Source organism: Psammomys obesus, unplaced genomic scaffold, assembly GCF_907164565.1.
Source record: "Psammomys obesus unplaced genomic scaffold, mPsaObe1.curated_primary_1811, whole genome shotgun sequence".
Classification (NCBI taxonomy): domain Eukaryota; kingdom Metazoa; phylum Chordata; class Mammalia; order Rodentia; family Muridae; genus Psammomys; species Psammomys obesus.
This window is the reverse complement of record NW_026585689.1, coordinates 23,031,541-23,050,411: the sequence shown is the minus strand read 5'-3', so window position 1 is coordinate 23,050,411 and position 18,871 is coordinate 23,031,541. Positions and strand designations below refer to the sequence as shown.

At 39.2% G+C, this 18,871-nt stretch overlaps 1 pseudogene; it reads left to right on the top strand.

The window, feature by feature from the left end:
• The first annotated feature begins 7,521 nt into the window (after positions 1–7,521).
• Positions 7,522–7,647, top strand: LOC129667618 (small nucleolar RNA SNORA17; annotated as a pseudogene).
• Positions 7,648–18,871: the final 11,224 nt, after the last annotated feature.

Below are 18,871 nucleotides of genomic sequence, written 5' to 3'. Positions count from 1 at the left end.
TATTCTATATTGTATGTTTATATGAGTGAGTATATACCGTGAGTGTCTTTTTGCTTCTGGGTCAACTCACTCAGGATGATCCTTTCCAGGTCCCACCATTTACCTGCAAATTTCATGATTTCCTTATTTTTCATTGCCGAGTAATACTCCATTGTATAGATGTACCACAATTTCTGCATCCATTCTTCAGTTGAGGGGCATCTGGGTTGTTTCCAGCTTCTGGCTATTACAAATAAAGCTGCTACAAACATGGTTGAACAAATGTCCTTGTTGTGTACTTGCGCCTCTTTTGGGTATATGCCTAGGAGTGGTATGGCTGGATCTTGAGGAAGCGCTATTCCTAGTTGTCTGAGAAAGCGCCAGATTGATTTCCAGAGTGGTTGTACCAGTTTACATTCCCACCAGCAGTGGAGAAGGGTTCCCCTTTCTCCACAACCTCTCCAGCATGTGTTGTCCCTTGAGATTTTCATCTTGGCCATTCTGATGGGTGTAAGGTGAAATCTCAGGGTTGTTTTGATTTGCATTTCCCTAATGGCTAATGAGGTTGAGCATTTCTTTAAGTGCTTCTCTGCCATTCGATATTTCTCTGCAGAGAATTCTCTCTTTAGCTCTGTTCCCCATTTTTTAAGTGGATTACTTGGTTTGCTGCTTTTCAGCTTGTTTAGTTCTTTATATATATTGGATATGAGTCCTCTGTCAGATAGAGGGTTGGTGACGATTCTTTCCCAATCTGTAGGCAGTCGCTTTGTTTTGATGACGGTGTCCTTTGCTTTACAGAAGCTTTTCAATTTCATGAGGTCCCATTTATTGATTGTTGCTCTTAGAGCCTGTGCTGTTGGTGTTCTGTTCAGGAAGTTTTCTCCTGTACCAATGAGTTCTAGGGTATTCCCCACTTTTTTTTCTAGCCAATTTAATGTGTCTGGTTTTATGTTGAGGTCTTTGATCCACTTGGACTTCAGTTTTGTGCAGGGTGATAAGTATGGATCTATTTTCATTTTTCTACATGTAGACATCCAGTTGGACCAGCACCATTTGTTGAAGATGCTATCTTTTTTCCATTGTATGGTTTTGGCATCTTTGTCAAAAATCAGGTGTCCGTAAGTGTGTGGGTTTATTTTTGGGTCTTCTGTTCGATTCCATTGTACAGTTTTTAGCGTTCCATTGACCTCATCTGGAATTTCTGCAACCAGTCAATGCTGGATGCTGTTGTGAGTTGCAAAAAATGGGAAAAATAACTCAGTCACATAAAATGTAAGAATATTTTTTCTAAGTTTACTTGAAGCAATCTTTTGCAAGTTTTGGAAACTTTTCATATTCTTATCTATGCTTAGCTGTACACTGATATTGTTAGACTAAACAGCATAATGTGTCGTTGTCAATTTAGAGTTGATTGTAAGTCTATTTCAGGTATTGTGGTAGACATTCAACTTTCCCTGATTTACGTGGATTATTGCCTGTTTTCAAGTATATGTTACCAAAACCCTTTCATTATTACGAGTATCCTAACTCAGATGATAAATTATGTGGTTATATTAATTGTGAAGTTTATTTTTCACAGGATGTATACCTGTTTAACTGAGAGCAAATTAGTTTTAGATGGGGGAAAAAAAAAACATCTTGGCTTTTAAATTATAACCCCAGGAAACCAAGGTGTGCATGTGCTCTCAAGGACTAATCTGCCTTTTAAGATTTATTTTTAAATGACTCAAGTATAAATTCTATTATGATTTTCTAAGATCTTTGTAAAAATCTTACAACTTACAATCATGGTATATCTGTAGCCAATATATTAGCATTGTTATAGATGTTACAAATCAGTTTGATTATTTAATTTATCATAAGCCATGACATGCTTACTTTTTGCCTATGCAACAACAGCCATGTGAACACAGTAATTGCAGCAGGATGTCCAGTGGTTTAGAGTGCTTTTTGCTACTCCAGCGAACCAGCACTTCCTTCCCTCTACTCAAATTGCAACTCTCTGAAACATCAGCTCCAGAGCATCCTTAACCCTTGCCTGAATTCCATGAGTGTTCTCACACGTGGCTTGCATCCTCTCTCTCACACTCTTTAACACACAGAAAAACACCTACACAAATAAAACTAAAATTTAAAAATAAAATAACAATCATTTATATAAAATTATTATGTGATATGTATGTATATATGGTAGAGGGATACAGTGAGCTGTAGGTATAGAGATATTTTCTTTTCCTAAAATTAAAACGTCATAACAAGGTGCAATTGCCTATGGAATACTTAGTAGTTCTAGAGAATGCTTAGCACTTCTTACCACAGTCAGATCCCACAATTCATTTTAAGTTTTGCAAAGAATTGAAAAAGGAATGGGGTAATATATAAACACAAATACAAACATTCCCATGCAGGAACACAAACTCTGGAGTAATTACCACAGAAATATAAGGAGATATTCAACTTCAAAATCAAAGCAGAAGGAGAGAATGGAGAGACACTCATATCTTTACATTTGTAAATTGAATGTTTATATGTCTTAATCATGGTAAGATAACACTAAATAACAATAAGGAGCTAGAAAAATTACGTTATTATGATATGTGTATCTCATAATACAATCTGCTAAAACCTTTTCTCAAATTTTAGCAGAATGACATGTTTGTCCACATGTCTTTGTAATATTTCCAATTTAAGTTAAGTGAAGATAAATACATCCACTTTTTTAAAATCTTAAAATTGAAGGGCAACATATTAGAAATACCAGCACTCTTTCATCACTTGGAAGGGGAAGACAGGTGACTGTACCAGAAGTCCTTTGGACACCTATTCTGGAGTAAGTATCACAAAAATATTAAAAGCAAGACAGACCCAACTTCTAAGCCAAAAATAGAAGGAGCGAAGGACTCTTTAGAAGCTGCCTCATTGTCTCCATGGCCATGGTAACATGCATGCACTTCCAAAATTCCACATAAAAAATAAAACTAAAAATATTACTATATTAACAACAGTAACTATAGTAGGTTCTGGGGAAATTTTGTCCTCGGGTTATGACATGGGCATTGACCTCCAAAACTATCATCAGCTGTGATTCAAAGTCCCAAATGAGACTTGAAGCATTAACTTTTTGTCCAGGAGCAGAGGGAAGCTCCTACCCAAGAATTTGTGGACAAGTAATGGTTGCTGGAGCCAAAATGCATTTTTCCCTTATTTTTATAACCATTCAAAATTTTTACATGCTAATTGGTGAAGTTGAACTTGGGAAGAACTGTTTATTTTATTTTGCCATTGGTATTCTAGCTAAATTAAGTTAATATCTGTTTTTCTCTCCAGAAAAATATTTTCAAAATAGAGTGTTTGCTCTAATCATCATGAATTTAAAATAGAAGAAATAAGGACAAAGTGACTTGATGTTTCATGAGAAATTTCATTGTATGCTTAGAATGCAACATACTTAACTGATAAGTCTAGAACATTATTGCTTTCACGCTATTAAAATGAGCACTTCAACTAAGTTAAATAAACATTACAACTTTACCATAAAAAAGAAAAATAATTTTTGGTGAATATTTAATGGCAGCTTATATAGAAAACCTAAAATACAATCTTTAATCCAAATGAACAATTTTTAATGTATTTAATTTTTAACTATTTTTTATTTTTGTTTATTGAAAAGTTTTTTGATTAAAGATATTCTGATTATGGTTTTCCTTATCTCATCTCTTCCAAGATTATCTCTGCTCTCAAGATATTCATATTCACTTTTTCTTTCTCTCATTAGAAAATGAAAATCTAACAAAATAATGTTGTGGTACATATACTAAAAATGTTAAAAATGTTAAAAATATGATTAATGTATCCATTATTAATATGTGATATTGTTCATTTAACTATATATGGGATATCATTATACATTATCTATAGCATATATAATCTAATATGATATATAATACATAACACATAACATAAAATATAATATATTATATATACATAAAACATTGAGTTTTTAATCTTAGCCATTCTGATGGGTGTGAAATGGAATCATAGCAACTTTCTTCATAATAGCCAAAATCCAGAAACAGCCTACGTGTGCCTCAACTGAAGAAACTGTGGTACAGTTACACAATGGAATACTACTCAGCTATTAAAAACAAGAAAGCATGAAATTTGCAGGCAAATGGATGGAACTAGAAAATATCATCCTGAGTTAGGTAACCCAGAAACAGAAAGACACACATGGTATATTCTCACCTTTAAGTTGATATTAGCCATATAGGATAGGATAAACATACTAAAATCTACAGACCTAAAGAAGTTAAACATAAAAGAGGATCCTACAGAAGATGCTAAATTCTCATTCAGAGGGAATACAAGGTAGGTAACCCTAAAGCACTAGAAGAGAGGGAACAGGATGGGAGCCCACCACAGATGCCCACTAAAAGACTCCACCTAGCAGGAGATTGAAGCAGATTCATAGACTCACAGCCAAACTTTGGGCAGAGCACAGGTAGTCTTATGAAAGAAGAAGGAGACAGAAATACCCAGGTGGGACAGGAGCCCCACAAGGAGAACAACAAAGCCAAAAATAGCTGGACCCAGTGGGGACTGAAGAGACTGTTGCATCAACCAAAGACTATCTCCTGCTCAGACACAGCCCATAGACAGCTCAGTTTCTGTGTGTTCTCTTGTAAGGGGAGAAGAGACTGTCTCTGACATGAACTCGGTTGCCTGCTCCTTGATCACTTCTTCCTGGTGGGGTGATCTAGCCAGCCCACAGAGGAAGAAGATCCAGGTACCCCTGACTGGACCTGATAGGCTAGGGACAGACAGTTGCAGAAGAGGACTTCCCTTATCAGTGTACCTGGTAGAGGAGGATGGAGGAGGGAGGGTGGGACAGAGAGGAAATGAGGGACTGGGTTACAACTGGAATAAAAGGCTCCACCCAGCAGCTGATTGAGACAGATGCTGGGATTTGCAGCCACGTGTAAGGCAGAGCTCCAAGGGTCCTGTGGTAGTGTTGGAAGAAAAGATGGAAGGACCTTAGGGAAACAGGATCCCCATAAGAACACCAACAGAGACAACTAACCCAGGGGCTTACAGAGGCTGAGACACCAACTAAGGATCATTCATGGTCTGGACTTAGGCCCCCTGCATATATGAGGCTGATGGGTGGCTTGCTTTTCATGTGGGTTGCCTGGAGTGGAAGGGGGGCTCTATTGCCTGTTTTTGGATCACTTTCCCCTGGCAAGGATGCCTTACCTGGCCTCAGTGGATGAGGATATGCTCAGTCCTGATGTGATTTGATGTGCTGGGGAGGGTTGATACAGGGGGAGAAGGCTCCCCTTTTCTGGGGTGAAAGAGAGAAGGGAAGAGGGAAGAAGTGGGAGGAGGCACTGAGAGGAGAAGAGGAAGGGGGCACTTCTGTGATGTAAAGAAAATAAACTTAAATAAAATAAAAATTAAAAAAATAGGACTAGAAATAGCAAGAGCTGGAGAGGACAGGAACTCCACAAGAAGAGCAACAGAACAAGAAAATTTGAACATAGGGAACTTCCCAGAGACTATTTATGGAGATAACCTAGAACCCCTGCACAGATGTAGCCCAGGGCAGTTTAGTGTCCAAATGGGTTACATAGTAATGGGAAGAGGGACTGGCTCTGACATAATCTGATTGGTCTGCTCTTTGATCACCTCCTCCTGAGGGGGGAGCAGCCTTACCAGGCCACAGAAGATGACAATGGAGCCACTCCTGATTAGAACTGATAGAATAAGATCAGAAAGAAGGAGAGGAGAACCTCCCCTATTAGTGGACTTGGGGAAGGGCATGCATGCAGAAACGGGAGGGAGGGTGGGATTGGGAGGGGAGGAGGGAGGGGCTTATGGGGGGATACAAAATGAATAAAGTGTAATTAATAAAAGTTAAATAAAAAATAAATTAATGAATTAATTAATAAACAAAAAAGTGAATAAATAGCAAAAATAAAAATAATTGTAAAAAAAGAGAAAGGAAAAAATAATGGTTGTTGATCTAAAATACTAATCAACTTTTATGGATGATTGTTTTACAAGACTCTTCTTTTTAATGGGCAACTGACATACATCTATTACGTATAAAAAACAACATGAAATTTGTCATGGTTCTAGAATATTTCTATTTTTCAAGAAATATTAAAAATAAAAATAAATTGGGCAAAAGCAAAAGACATCCCTCAGTGGATGGGGAAAAGCTCATATGCCCTCAAACTTACATAATAAAAACTACAGGTAACTAAGGAATGCTGAGGGTGGGTGAAATAGTCTTCCCCAGGAAAGAGAATGTCATTGGTTACCAACACCAAATGTTCAGCACTGAACCCATACATGTGAATAACATTATACAGACTGAGCATGTGTGTGTGTGTGTATGTGTGTGTGTGTGTGTGTGTGCCAATATATTTCACAGACTGAATAAATGAATCCATACATATGTGAATATAATTACAATAAAAATATAAGAAGACCATAAATTTTAGAGAGAGCAAGGAGAAGTATATGGAGAGTTTGGATGGAGGAAAAAAAATGAAGAAATGATGTGATTATATTATAACTTCAAAAATAAATTTAAAACATTAAGAAGAAATGCTAGAGAGAGAATTTAAACGTGTCAGTTTTATTTTTAACAATACACTTTAATAAAAGATGAGAAATTCGAGACACTTATTCTTGTGATACAGAGTCTAAAATTTCTTGAATGATATATTTCAGATATCACTTCCTCAGATAATATGCTATTGTAACAGTTCTGAAGGATCTTGTATACTTCAATAATGGATGCAGTAGTTACTTAGTTTTGTCACCATGTTATCAAATATTCAGAAACTCTTAAACTTATTCTTCTGATCTCATTAAAATTTGGGTTCTTTAACAACAACAACAACAAAAAACTCTCTACCCAACCCTAACTATTGATAAGTTCTATTCTATTTCCACCTTCTAAGACCACATTGTGAAAGTTTCTATATATGAACTTGATATACTCAATATATATATAATATATATTTTATATAAAAGGTATGTACACATATCTGAAAAGAACATAATAAATATATAAAATTCTCAGTTAAAAGAACAACAGAACCAAAAAATCTGAGCACAGGGCCCTTTCCTGAGACTGATACTCCAACCAAGGACTATGCATGGAGATAACCTAAGACCCCTGCACAGATGTAGCCATGGCAGTTCAATATCCAAGTGGGTTCCATTGTAATAGGAACAGGGACTGTCTCTGACATGAACTGATTGGCCTGCTCTTTAATTACCTCCCCCTGAGGGGGAAGCAGCATTCCCAGGCCACAAGAAGACAATCCAGCCACTCCTGATGAGACCTAATTGACTAGGATCAGAAGGAAGGAAAAGAAGACCTCCCCTATCATTGTACTTGGGGAGGGGCATGCATGCAGAAGGTGGAGAAAGGGAGGGATTGGGACAGGAAGAAGGAGGGAACCACAGGGGGGGATACAAAGTGAATAAAGTGTAGTTAATAAAGAATTAAAAAAAAAAGTATTAAGGTTCTGCCCTAGAAATATTGTGGATGTGGCTGCTGTGCCATATGTATGTCAGTAGGTGGCGTAGCAGAGAGGTGAGAGGCTCAGTGTTCGGACCTATGAACATTTAAATGATTAGTGGCCTAATATCACCTGAAAAAAGGAAGCCTGAGACCACCACCAGGCAGGCCCAGAGGGACAACCGGTTTGGGAAGTAAGCCAGAGACTAGAATGACCTCCCCTTTGACCCTGGGACTGAGATAATAGTGATCCTGAGACAAAAGACCTCTGCCAGGAGGCACTCAGGCAAGCCAAGTGAGAAACAAGTTTGATATGAACAGCAGCCTGGCTCCACAGGGCTCATAGAGGTAACTGGCCAGAGATGAACAGCAGTTTGGCATAGCACAGCTGGGCAACCGTGCTTGAGATGTCCCCTGCCCAGGTGCCATGATGCCTGAGGCCACTCCTGATACGATCCCAAGTACTCAGAGACCCTGAATACCACTAAGAGAAACAAGTAAGTGGTGGATTAGTGAAAGAGAAAGATAAACAGAAGGGTTTGACCAGGTAGAACTGGAGACTTGAGGGTAGCGAGGAACAGCCTATTGTGTGTAGCAGGTTATGGCACCAAAGACTTTGGTCCTGGCCTGTGCTGCCACTGGGGTGGGGATGGGGGGCATACCTGGATCTGTGGCCCTGTGGCAGCAAAGGTCTATTATCACAAAAGGCCCGGTAGTGCCCCCCCCACCCCCGGACATGTTGATGTCTTAGGCTGTACAGAACTGCCCCACCCCTCGCCTGGGCATTGTGGGAGAGCTTGTCCCAGAGGCATACGAGCAGAAGAGCTAAAAAGTGCGCTGATGCCTCTGAGCTCTAGTACTCGGGGGAGCACACAGCAGTTGCTGAAATTGCAGGTGAGCTGGCCCTACCACTCCTCTCCCATGTGGTGACATACACAAGGGAGAGATACCTTTCTTCCCCCTGGCCTCTCACCACCTGAGGCAGGTGGTAAGCCTGGCCCTCGGGTCAGGAGAGCAAGAGAGCAAGCCCTTCCCTTCATTCACCAGCATGTGGGAGAGCAGGCCCTGGTGCAGCACAGTAGAGCTCACCTGTGCAGCACAGTAGAGCTAACCCTTGTGGTGGGACATGATCACACCTGTGTAAGAGAGCTTGTCCTGCCACTTATATGCCATGTGCTGACACGGGTGAGGGAGAGATGCCACTTCCTGTGCCACTTATCACATATCAGGCAGGACAGCTGACCCCTAGGTCGTTCAAACAGAAGACCTGGTCATGCCTCTCACCTGCTGTAATACTTAGGAGAGCAGGCCTTGTATCTCACCTGAGCAGCACAGTAGAATTGGCCTGATGGGGTCATGAAAGAAGAGCAGGAGAGCTGGTCCTGTCCCTAACTACCGCAGCATCTGATGAGCGGGTCCTGTATCCCACGTGGGCAGACAGTGGAACTATCCCTGGATTTGGATGTTGCAAGTGAACAGGCCCTGAAGGCTTGAGAGAGCTGGCTCTGCCTCTTGTATGTCTTGCTACAACATGAGCAAGGGGAGATGTTTTTCCATATTCTAGTCTCTTGCCACCTACATCAGGCAGGAGCATTGGCTGAGGGTATGAGAGTAGGAGAGCTATCCTGTCCTTCACCTGCTCAGGTACCCCCCACAGTTAGGAGAGGGGACTCTGCACCTCATCCAGGCAACAAGGTAAAGCTTGCCATGACTGAAGGGGTTGGAGGTGAGCTGACTCCAAGAGACATTAGAGCAGGAAAGATGGAGGACTGACCAGCTCAGATATCTCTCATTCCCAGATCCAAAGCTTTGAATTGGTCCATGCCAACCCCATTGACACACCCAAGACTACAGGATCTCCATGACACAGAGCAACAATAGGATATCTGAGAGGAGTCCCAGGAAGGTTCCAGTATTGATAGAGTAACAGAACCTAGAAGCCTCATACAAGACCAATGAGTCATTGCAATGAACATTTGCAAGCAAAGAAATGTGTACAAAAGGGAATACTGTGAAACACACTACAGCTTCCACAATGAGATTTCTTTTTCTCTGTTGAGGGAAAGGTTGCAAGGGTGGAGGGTCAGTATGAGGAGAAGAAGAAATGAGTGGGGTTCGGATGAATGATGTGAAATTCACAAAGAACCAATAAAAAGTTAAAAACAAATGTTAAAGTATGAGTAGTTTTGGTTGTATTTCTGAAAGGATGTATAATTTCTCTATAGTATATAGAATGTGTATAACATTCAAATAGACATAATGAATAATAAACAATGAGGAGAGCAAACTTTAAAAAATAAATATTATTCATCCAGTATACAAATATTTACATGGAACACTTTATACTGGTATATTTCAAAATGTGTTTTTCATTTTTCAAAAGTAACTAACACTAAACATTAATTGGATATACTAAGTTTATAAATTAATATAGATATACTAAAGTTTGTGAAGTATCAAATACAGTAAATTCCCAACAATTTAATAAATATTATCAGTATATGTCTTCAATAAAGTGACTATATTCAAGACTATAATATTTACCATCAATTCACATGAGGTTTTACTGTCTAATGAAACTGGTTCACACCTCACAGAAGCACTTCATGGGTAAGGGATTTGGGGCCTGTCCTTTGGCAAGCTTAGAGTAAGAACCCATTCTTTTGTGTATAACCTTCTACATGCCACAGGCCTTTTTCTCCAGTGATAGGGGATTTATTAGTGGTCTTGGCATTCCCTTTGAACAAGAAACAGATTACAACTTTACCACAAGAGAAGGATCACCATCCATCATCTGCACTGAGGGCTTTTGTATTCAAACGACTGTGCAATGAGAATACAGCCTAAACATGCAATACGCTTTGGGTTTAGAAAAGAATATTTTGCTAAAAATGTATCCTCTTCTTTCCAATAAATAACTCTTGAAAATCTGAGCAGTTCAGAGAAACAGTTAAGCCAAAAACAAACAAACAAAAGAAAGAAACAATAAACGCTGTTCCTTCCTCCTTCCAAACGAAATTCCCCAGTTTCATTCTTATATCTTCAGCAGAACACCTCCTGCAGCCTTCCTTCCTTCTCTGACCACGTCTCCTCTGGATCCTATACCCCTTCCCCCACTAACCTTCCTCTTTCTATTTGTTGCTTTGTCCCAGTCCCAAACTCCATCAATCACTACTGCCAGGGAAGCAGATAGGCTCTCTGTGCATCTTTCCGTGCATCTTTCCTTTTCCTTCTGTTCCTCTAAATCCATCCTGCCTCCAGTATCATGTCCAGAATATAATAGATACTCTGGTTAACCTACCTTACTGTTTTACCCCAAATAAGGAGATGAAATAAGAACAATCTGCTTTCTTCTCTCCTGTTGAACCCCTTCCAACCCCCTGTCCTATCCCCATTCCAAATGGTTGGTCCCTAATTCCAAGAAACACATTCTGAGAAACCCCAGTAACCACAATTATCCGGAACAATGAGAAGCTCTTACTAGGCAACACACAGTCATTATACTCTCCAAAATTTCAGAGAATAAATAGAAATCAAGTAATAAAACACTTGCACAACAGAGACACAAACCAGAAATCAGCACTTAGATCTTTGATTATCCCAAACCTGAATACTAGGATAAAAACACAGTCAATAAATGCCAGAGCAGTAAGTCTCCACTTGAGTCCACCTAGCCTACCACAGCAAGACATGGTATACCAATACAGATAAAGCAAGCACACACATACAGAAAGATTTTAGAAAGCCTATAGAGGTCCTTAGCATAAAAAAAAAAAAAGAATAAACACCTCAAAGAAATCAAAGAAAACACAAACAATGGAAGAAAAATGAATAAAACTTCTCAAAACCTGACAATTAAAATGAAATCAGCAGTGGCTATGTATGGCTCTGTTGCATGTCTTTGGGACCCTTTCACCCTACTGGGCTGCCTCATCTGCCTCAGTAGAAAAAGATGCTCCCTTAATATGTCAGTCTTGGTTGATATCCATGGGAGGAGGCTTCACCTTTTCTAAAGAAAAATGGGGGAGAAGGGGATTGGTGGGAGAGTAAGGGTGGAAGACTGGAAGAAAAAGATAGATGGAAAACTACAGTCAGAATGTAAAGTAAATAAGTTTAAAAAAAAGAAAGAAAATGGAATCAATAGAAAAAAAAAACACAACAGCAGAAGAAATCCTGGAAATGAAAAAAAATTGGAATTTGAATAGGAGCTACAAATGCAAGTTTCACCAACAGAATACAAGAGATCCAACAGAGAATTCCAGGTCTTAAAGATACTAAAGAAGAAATGTGTTTATTGGTTAAAGTAAATGTTAAATCAATGACACAAAACATGACACAAAACATTCAGGAAATCGGAATATCACACACACACACACACACACACACACGCGCGCGCGCGCTTCTACCGCCATCACCAAGAAAACAACAGGAACAAACAATCATCAGTCATTAATAACTTTCAATATCAATCGTCTCATTTTGCCAAAAAAAGGACAAAGATTAAGAATGGATGTAAAACGTGATCCATCCTTCTGCATCATCGAGGAAACATACTGCAGCACCAAGAATTGATATTAATTCAGAGTTAATGTATGGTAAAGCCATTCCAAGCAAATGGACCGAAAAAACAATTTTAATCATTAACAAAACAGAATTCAAACCAAAACTAATAAAAAGAGACCTGGAAAGTCACTATATACTCAATATCAAAAGAAAAAAAAATCATGAAGATACCATTTCAATTCTAGCCTATCTGCCCCAAACACAAAGGCACCTACCTGTAAAAGAAACAGTATTGGAGATTAAATCACATATTGACCTTCACACACCAAGAGTGGGAGATGTCAATATCCAACTTTCACCAGTGGAGAGGTCATCCAGACAAAGGCTAAACTTAGAAATACTGAAACTAACAGATATTAGAAATCAAATACACCTACCGTGTTTTTCAGAACATGTTACCAAAACTCCAAAGAAATTAACTTTCTTCTCGATAAACAGGAAGGAGGACCCGGGGTAAGATGATCAATCCTCACCTAGAAAGACAAAGGAGATAAACATTGGATTTAGGAGAAAACAAGTAACAGGGAAGGAGCCTACTGCAGAGGGCCTCTGAAAGACTCTACCTAGCGGTGTATCAAAGCAAATACTGAGACTCATAACCAAAATTTCTGCAGAGTGCAGGGAGTCATATGAAAGAAGTAGGAGTTAGTATGACCTAGAGGGACAGGAGCCCCAAAGGACCAAATATATCTGGGCACAGGGGTCTTTTATGAGACTGTTTCTCCAACCAAGGACCATGTGTGGATATAACCTAGAACCCCTGCTCGGATGTAGCCCATGGTAGCTCAGTACCCAATTGGGTACCCTAGGAAGGGGAACATAGATTATTTCTGACATGAACTCAATGACTGGCTCATTGAGCTTCCCATCACCCCGAGGGAGTAACAGCCTGGCTAGGCCACAGGACATTACAGCCAGTCCTGAAGATACCTGATAAGCTAGGGTCAGATGGAAAGGGAGGACCTCCCCTATCAGTGGACTTGGAAGGGGACAGGAAGGAGATGAGGGAAGGAGGGTGGGATTGGGAGGGAAAGATGGAGGGGGCTAATGCTGGGATACAAGTGAATGACCTGTTATTAAACCTGTGTAAACCTGTGATTAAAGTAAATAAATACACTTATAAGTAAAAAAAAAAAAAAAACCTACTTTGTACCTCATGGAGCTAAAGCTGACCAGATACTGGCTGGACACTTGGACACAGTGCAAGTTCCAACAGATAGAAGAAAACTGAAATAACTCCCTGCATCCTATCAGACTTCTGCTGCATAAAGCTGAATATCAGCAATAATAGAAACAGGAATTGTACAAATTAATGGACACTGAACAACTCTCCACTGAATTAACATGGGTCAAGACAAAATAAAGAAAAAAAAAATAAAGACATTCTAGAATTCAATGAAAATGAATATACAGCAATCAACCCAAACTTATGGAGCATAGTGAAAGCAGACTAAGAGGCAGGTTCATATCATTAAGTGCTTACATAAAAATGCCTGGGAGATAGCACACTAGCGCCTAAGAGCACACCTGAAATCTATAGACCTAGAAGAAATAATCACACTCAAGAGGAGGAGACAGTGAGAAGTGGTCAAAATGCTGTCTGAAATCAATAAAATAGAAGCAAAGACAACAATATAAAGAATCTGAAACAAAGAGTTGATTATTTGAAAAATCAACCAGTAGACAAGGCTTGTTTAAACTAACTAAAAAGGAGAGAGAGAATATTCAAATTAACAAAATAAGAATCAAAAAGGACATAAAAGACACCAAAGAAATGCACAGAATCAAGAAGATATATTTCAAAAATCTGTACTCAACCAAATTGATAAATTCCTTTAGATTTAGAAGGATAATTTTCTCAATAGATATCACTTACCGAAATTAAATCAAGATCAGACAGACATTTACTCCTAGTAAAATGGAAGCAGTTATTGAAAGTCTCCAAAATGAAAAGAAGCTCAGGGCCACTTGACTTTAGCACAGAATTATATCAGACACTGAAGGAAAAGTTAGCACCAATTCCCCTTTAATTATTCGACAAAATATAAATAGAAAGAACAGTAAGACTACAGTTACACTGAAACCCAAACCACATAAAGACCCAGCTAAGAGAATTACAGTGAAAAGTCCATTATGGACATAGAAAAAATATTTCATAAAATGCTTGCAAATTAAGTCCAAAAACACATTAAAAAGATCATCCATTATGATAAAGAAGGCTTTATCCCAGAGATGAAGAAATTGTCCATCATACAAAATTAGTAATTTTAATCTACCATATAAACACACTAAAAAGAAAAAAAAAAAACACATGGTCATCTCATTAGATGCAGAAAGGCCTTTGACAAAATCTAATACCCCTTCATGATATCCTACCAAAAGCAATGTACAGATTCAATGAAATTCCCATCAAAATACCAACAAAATTTTTCACAGAGCTTGAAAGAACAAGTCTCAATTTCATAAGGAAAAACAAAAATCCCAAAATAGCTAAAACAATACTGTACAATAAAAGACTGCTAGAGGCATCTTCATTCCTGATCTCAAGCTGTACTTTAGAGCAACAGTAATAAAAACAGCATGGTACTGGCAGGGAAACAGGCTGGGGGAGCAATGAAGTAGAATGGAAAACTCAGAAATAAACCCACACACTTATGGACACCTGATCTTTGACAGCGAAGCTAAAACCATTCAATGGAAAAAGACAGCATCTTCAACAAATGCTGCTGGCCTAACTGAATGTCTACATGTAGAAAAATGCAAATAGATCCATATTTATCACCTGCACAAAGGTAAAGTCCAAGTGGATCAAAAACCTCAACATAAAACCAGACACACCGAACCTGTTAGAAGAAAAAGTGGGGAAGAGCCTAGAACTCATTAGCACAGGAGACAACTTTCTTAACAGAACACCAACAGCACAGGCTCTAAGGTCAACACTCAGTAAATAGGAGCTCATGAAACTGAAAAGCTTCTGTAAAGCAAAGGACACTGTCATCAGAACAAAACAACTGCCTACAGACTGGGAAAAGATCTTCACCAATCCTACATCTGACAGAGGGCTAATATCCAGAAAATATAAAGAATTCAAGAAATTAAAAAAGCAACAAATCAAGTAATCCAATTAAAAACTGGGGTACAGAGCTAAACAAAGAATTCTCAACAGAGGAATATTGAATGGAAAAAAAAAACCCACTTAAATTCTCAATGTTCTTAGTCATTTGGAAAACGGAAACCAAAATGACCCTGAGATTCCACCTCATACCCATCAGAATGTCTAAGATCAAAAACTCAAGGGTTGTGAGTTTAGAGAGAATGTGGAGAAAGAGAAAAACCTCCTCCATTGATGGTGAGAATGTAACCTTGTACAACCACTTTGGAAATCAATCTGGTGCTTTCCCAGAAAATTAGGAATAGTGCTACCTCAAGATCCAGCTATGCTACTCCTAGGCATATACCCAAAAGATGTCCCACTATTCAATAAGGACCTTTGCTTAACTATGTTCATAGCAGCTTTATCAGTAATAGTCAGAATCTGGAAACAAGCTAGATGTTCCTCAATGGAGGAGTAGATACAGAAAGTGTGGTACATTTACACAATTGAATACTACTCAGCAATTAAAAACAAGGAAATTATGAAATTTGCAGGCAAATGTTGGGAACTAGAAAAGATCTTCGCAAGTGAGGTAACCCAGAGGCAGAAAGACACATATGATACATACTCACTTATTAGTGAATATTAGCCATATAATATAGGATAAACATACTACAATCTATCATCCTAAACATGCTAAACAACAAGGAGGACCCTAGGAAATATGCTTAATCCTCATTCAGAAGGGCCAACTGTATAGACATAAGAAGTAGGAGAAGACAGGAAACACGACAGGAGCTTTCCACAGAGGACCTCTGAAAGGCTCTACCCTCCAGGGTATCGAAGGAGATACTGAGAATAATAGCCATACTTTGGGCTGCGTGCCGAATCCTTATGGAAGAAGATGGAGATAGAAAGACCTGGAGAGGACAAGACCTCCACAATGAGAACAATAGAGCCAAAAAACCTGGGCCCTGGGTTGCCTGCAGAGACTGATACTCCAACCAAGGACCATGCATGGAGAGGATATAGACCCCCTGTTCTAAGGAAGCCTATTGGCTGCTCAGTTTCCAAGTGGGTTTCCTAGTAAGGGATACAGTTGCTGCCTTGACATGAACTCAATGGCCAGCTCTTTGATCACCTCTGTCTGGGGAATGCAGCCTTGCCAACCAACAGAGAACGATGATTCAGCCAGTCTTGATGAGATCTGATAAGCTAGGGTCAGTTAGAAAGGGAGGAGGTTCTCTCCTATCAGGGGGACTAGGGAAAGGGCGTGGGAGAAGAGGAAGGGTGGGTGGAACTAGGAGGGTATAAATGAGAAGCTGCAGTAGGGATACAAGGTGAATAAATTGTAATATATTAATTATATAATTAATATTAATTACTAATAAATATAATTAATATTAATTATCTTAATGGTTTGTCTTGATTATTAATTAATATTAATTAATATATAATTATACATAATTAAATTGAAAAGAAAGTCCACAGGAAATATGAGGAATACACCAAAACATAGTAAAAGCGTGTACACAATCCTATATCCAACATCAAATCACAGGAAGAAAATCTCAAAACTCTACCCAAGATCAGGAACAAGACAATATGGCCCATTCTCTCCATATCTATATTAAAGTACTTGAAGTCTTAGGCAGAGCAATAGGACAACTGAGGAAGATTAAGGGTATACAAATTTTAAAGTAAGAAGTGAAAATATAATTATTTGAAGATGATATGATAGTATAAATAAGTAATTTTAAAAATTCCGCTGTTGAACTTTTGCAGATGATAAATACTTTCACCAAAGTAGCTGGATGCAAAATTTACTCACAAAAATTGTTAACCCTTCAATATATAAATGAAAAATGGACTGATATATCAGTAAATAATATACTTTCCAGTGGCCTCAACTAATAAAATCTTGGGGTAATTCTAACAAAGCAAGTGAAAGAGCTGTGTAATTAAAATCTCCAAGGCTCTGAAGAAAGAAATTTAAGATATCAGAAGATGGAAAGATCTCCCATACTCATGAATCAATGGGCCATCCGAACAAAAGCAATCTAGAGATTCAGTGCAATCACGCTCAAAATTCCATCACAGCACTTCACACACATTAAAAGGAAACATTTCAACATTATATGAAGAAACAATAAACCCAGGATATCTAAAATAATTCTGAAGAGCAAAAACACTTCAGCAGTTTTCACTGTTCCTGATGTCAGGTTGTATTACAGAGATATAGTAATAAGAAGCACATGATATTGCCATAAAAACAGACATGTTTATTAATAAAACTGGAGATGCAGACATAAATCCACACACATATGGACACCTGATTTTTTGATAAAGAAGCCAGAAATACACACTGAACAAATGAAAGCATCTTCAACAAATGATGTAAACATGATGTCTGCATGTAGAAAAAATGTAAATAAATCCATACTTATTGTACTGCACAAAACTCAACTCCAAATGGATCAAAGATCTCATCATCAAGGCAGACACACTGAACCTGATACAAGAAAAAGTAGGGAACAGCCTTGAATTCTACCATTCAGGCTCTGCTTCCTCACCTATTGTGGCAAGATAGATGGCAATCTCAACCTGTGGAATCTGAGATGGGGAGTGGGAGGCAGGCACGGCTGGAGGTGAAAGACACTTCTCAGGAGACAGCTTCAGTGAGACATCTCGTTATATTGGAGAGAACATAGGCTCTTTAGTCATTTGAGGAATGCATGTGGGCTTTCAGAGTGAGTGTACATCTATGGCTGGGGTCAGGATGCTAGGGCTGCCTCACATGCATGAGGAGGAATTCCAGGTGCTGCCAGAACTGACTTTATGAGTGGAAAGAGAGTTTATGTGGTCTACCAGGCTACGTGACCTCCTGAGGGGAGGTGGGGAGTGGGAGGACTATGTCCGGGACAGGTAGGCCCAGGCAGGGGGTGGAGTAATCCTACTCCTGCTGTTCTCAGGACAAGATTTCCAGGGTTTGGACACCCCTTAGCTCCACTCTTACTCTGGGTCTGCTCCTCCTCTGTCCCAGGGCTTTTAATCTCCCTATCTCCCCCTTTATATTTTACAAAGGGGGACTTATCATCATAGTAGTCAGCCTATAGGTTGGGAATAGTTTTGTACTGAACCAGAACCCGGTTGGTAGTGACTATCTCAGTGTTGCATACTTCCTGTCTTAGAAATTGGATGAAACAGAAAGCCAGGAGGAGGAACATCCTAATTGACAGAACAAGGCCAAGGAAGGGAAAACCCAAGCTACCAGAGGGTTTAGATACTATGGTGTGGATGTAGTCAGGGCGTAGCGGGCTTGGAGATCTCACCAGAGCTCCTTAAGTACCTGTATGTTTTGTTCCACTAGCCCTGGTTCACTAACATCAAAACCATTCCTCTCTCAGGACAACACAAGTTCCCCATTGCTCAACTTGTTAGCAGGTTGAGAGCTCTCCTGTTTTGCAAGGCAACCCCATGAGGGAGGTTATCTGCCACAGGCTGTCCAAGATGGAGATCAAGGCCTTGTCAAGCATGTCCTGGAAGTCATCAGTCAGGTGTAGTGTTTATATCAAGCCCCACTGTTGCTTCTGCTGATATGGCCAGACCAAGTCCAACAAACAGGAGATCTCTCTCTTTCTCCTATCCCTCCTCACCTCCAGGTGATTTCTTCAGACTCATATGGGTAGACATGTGGG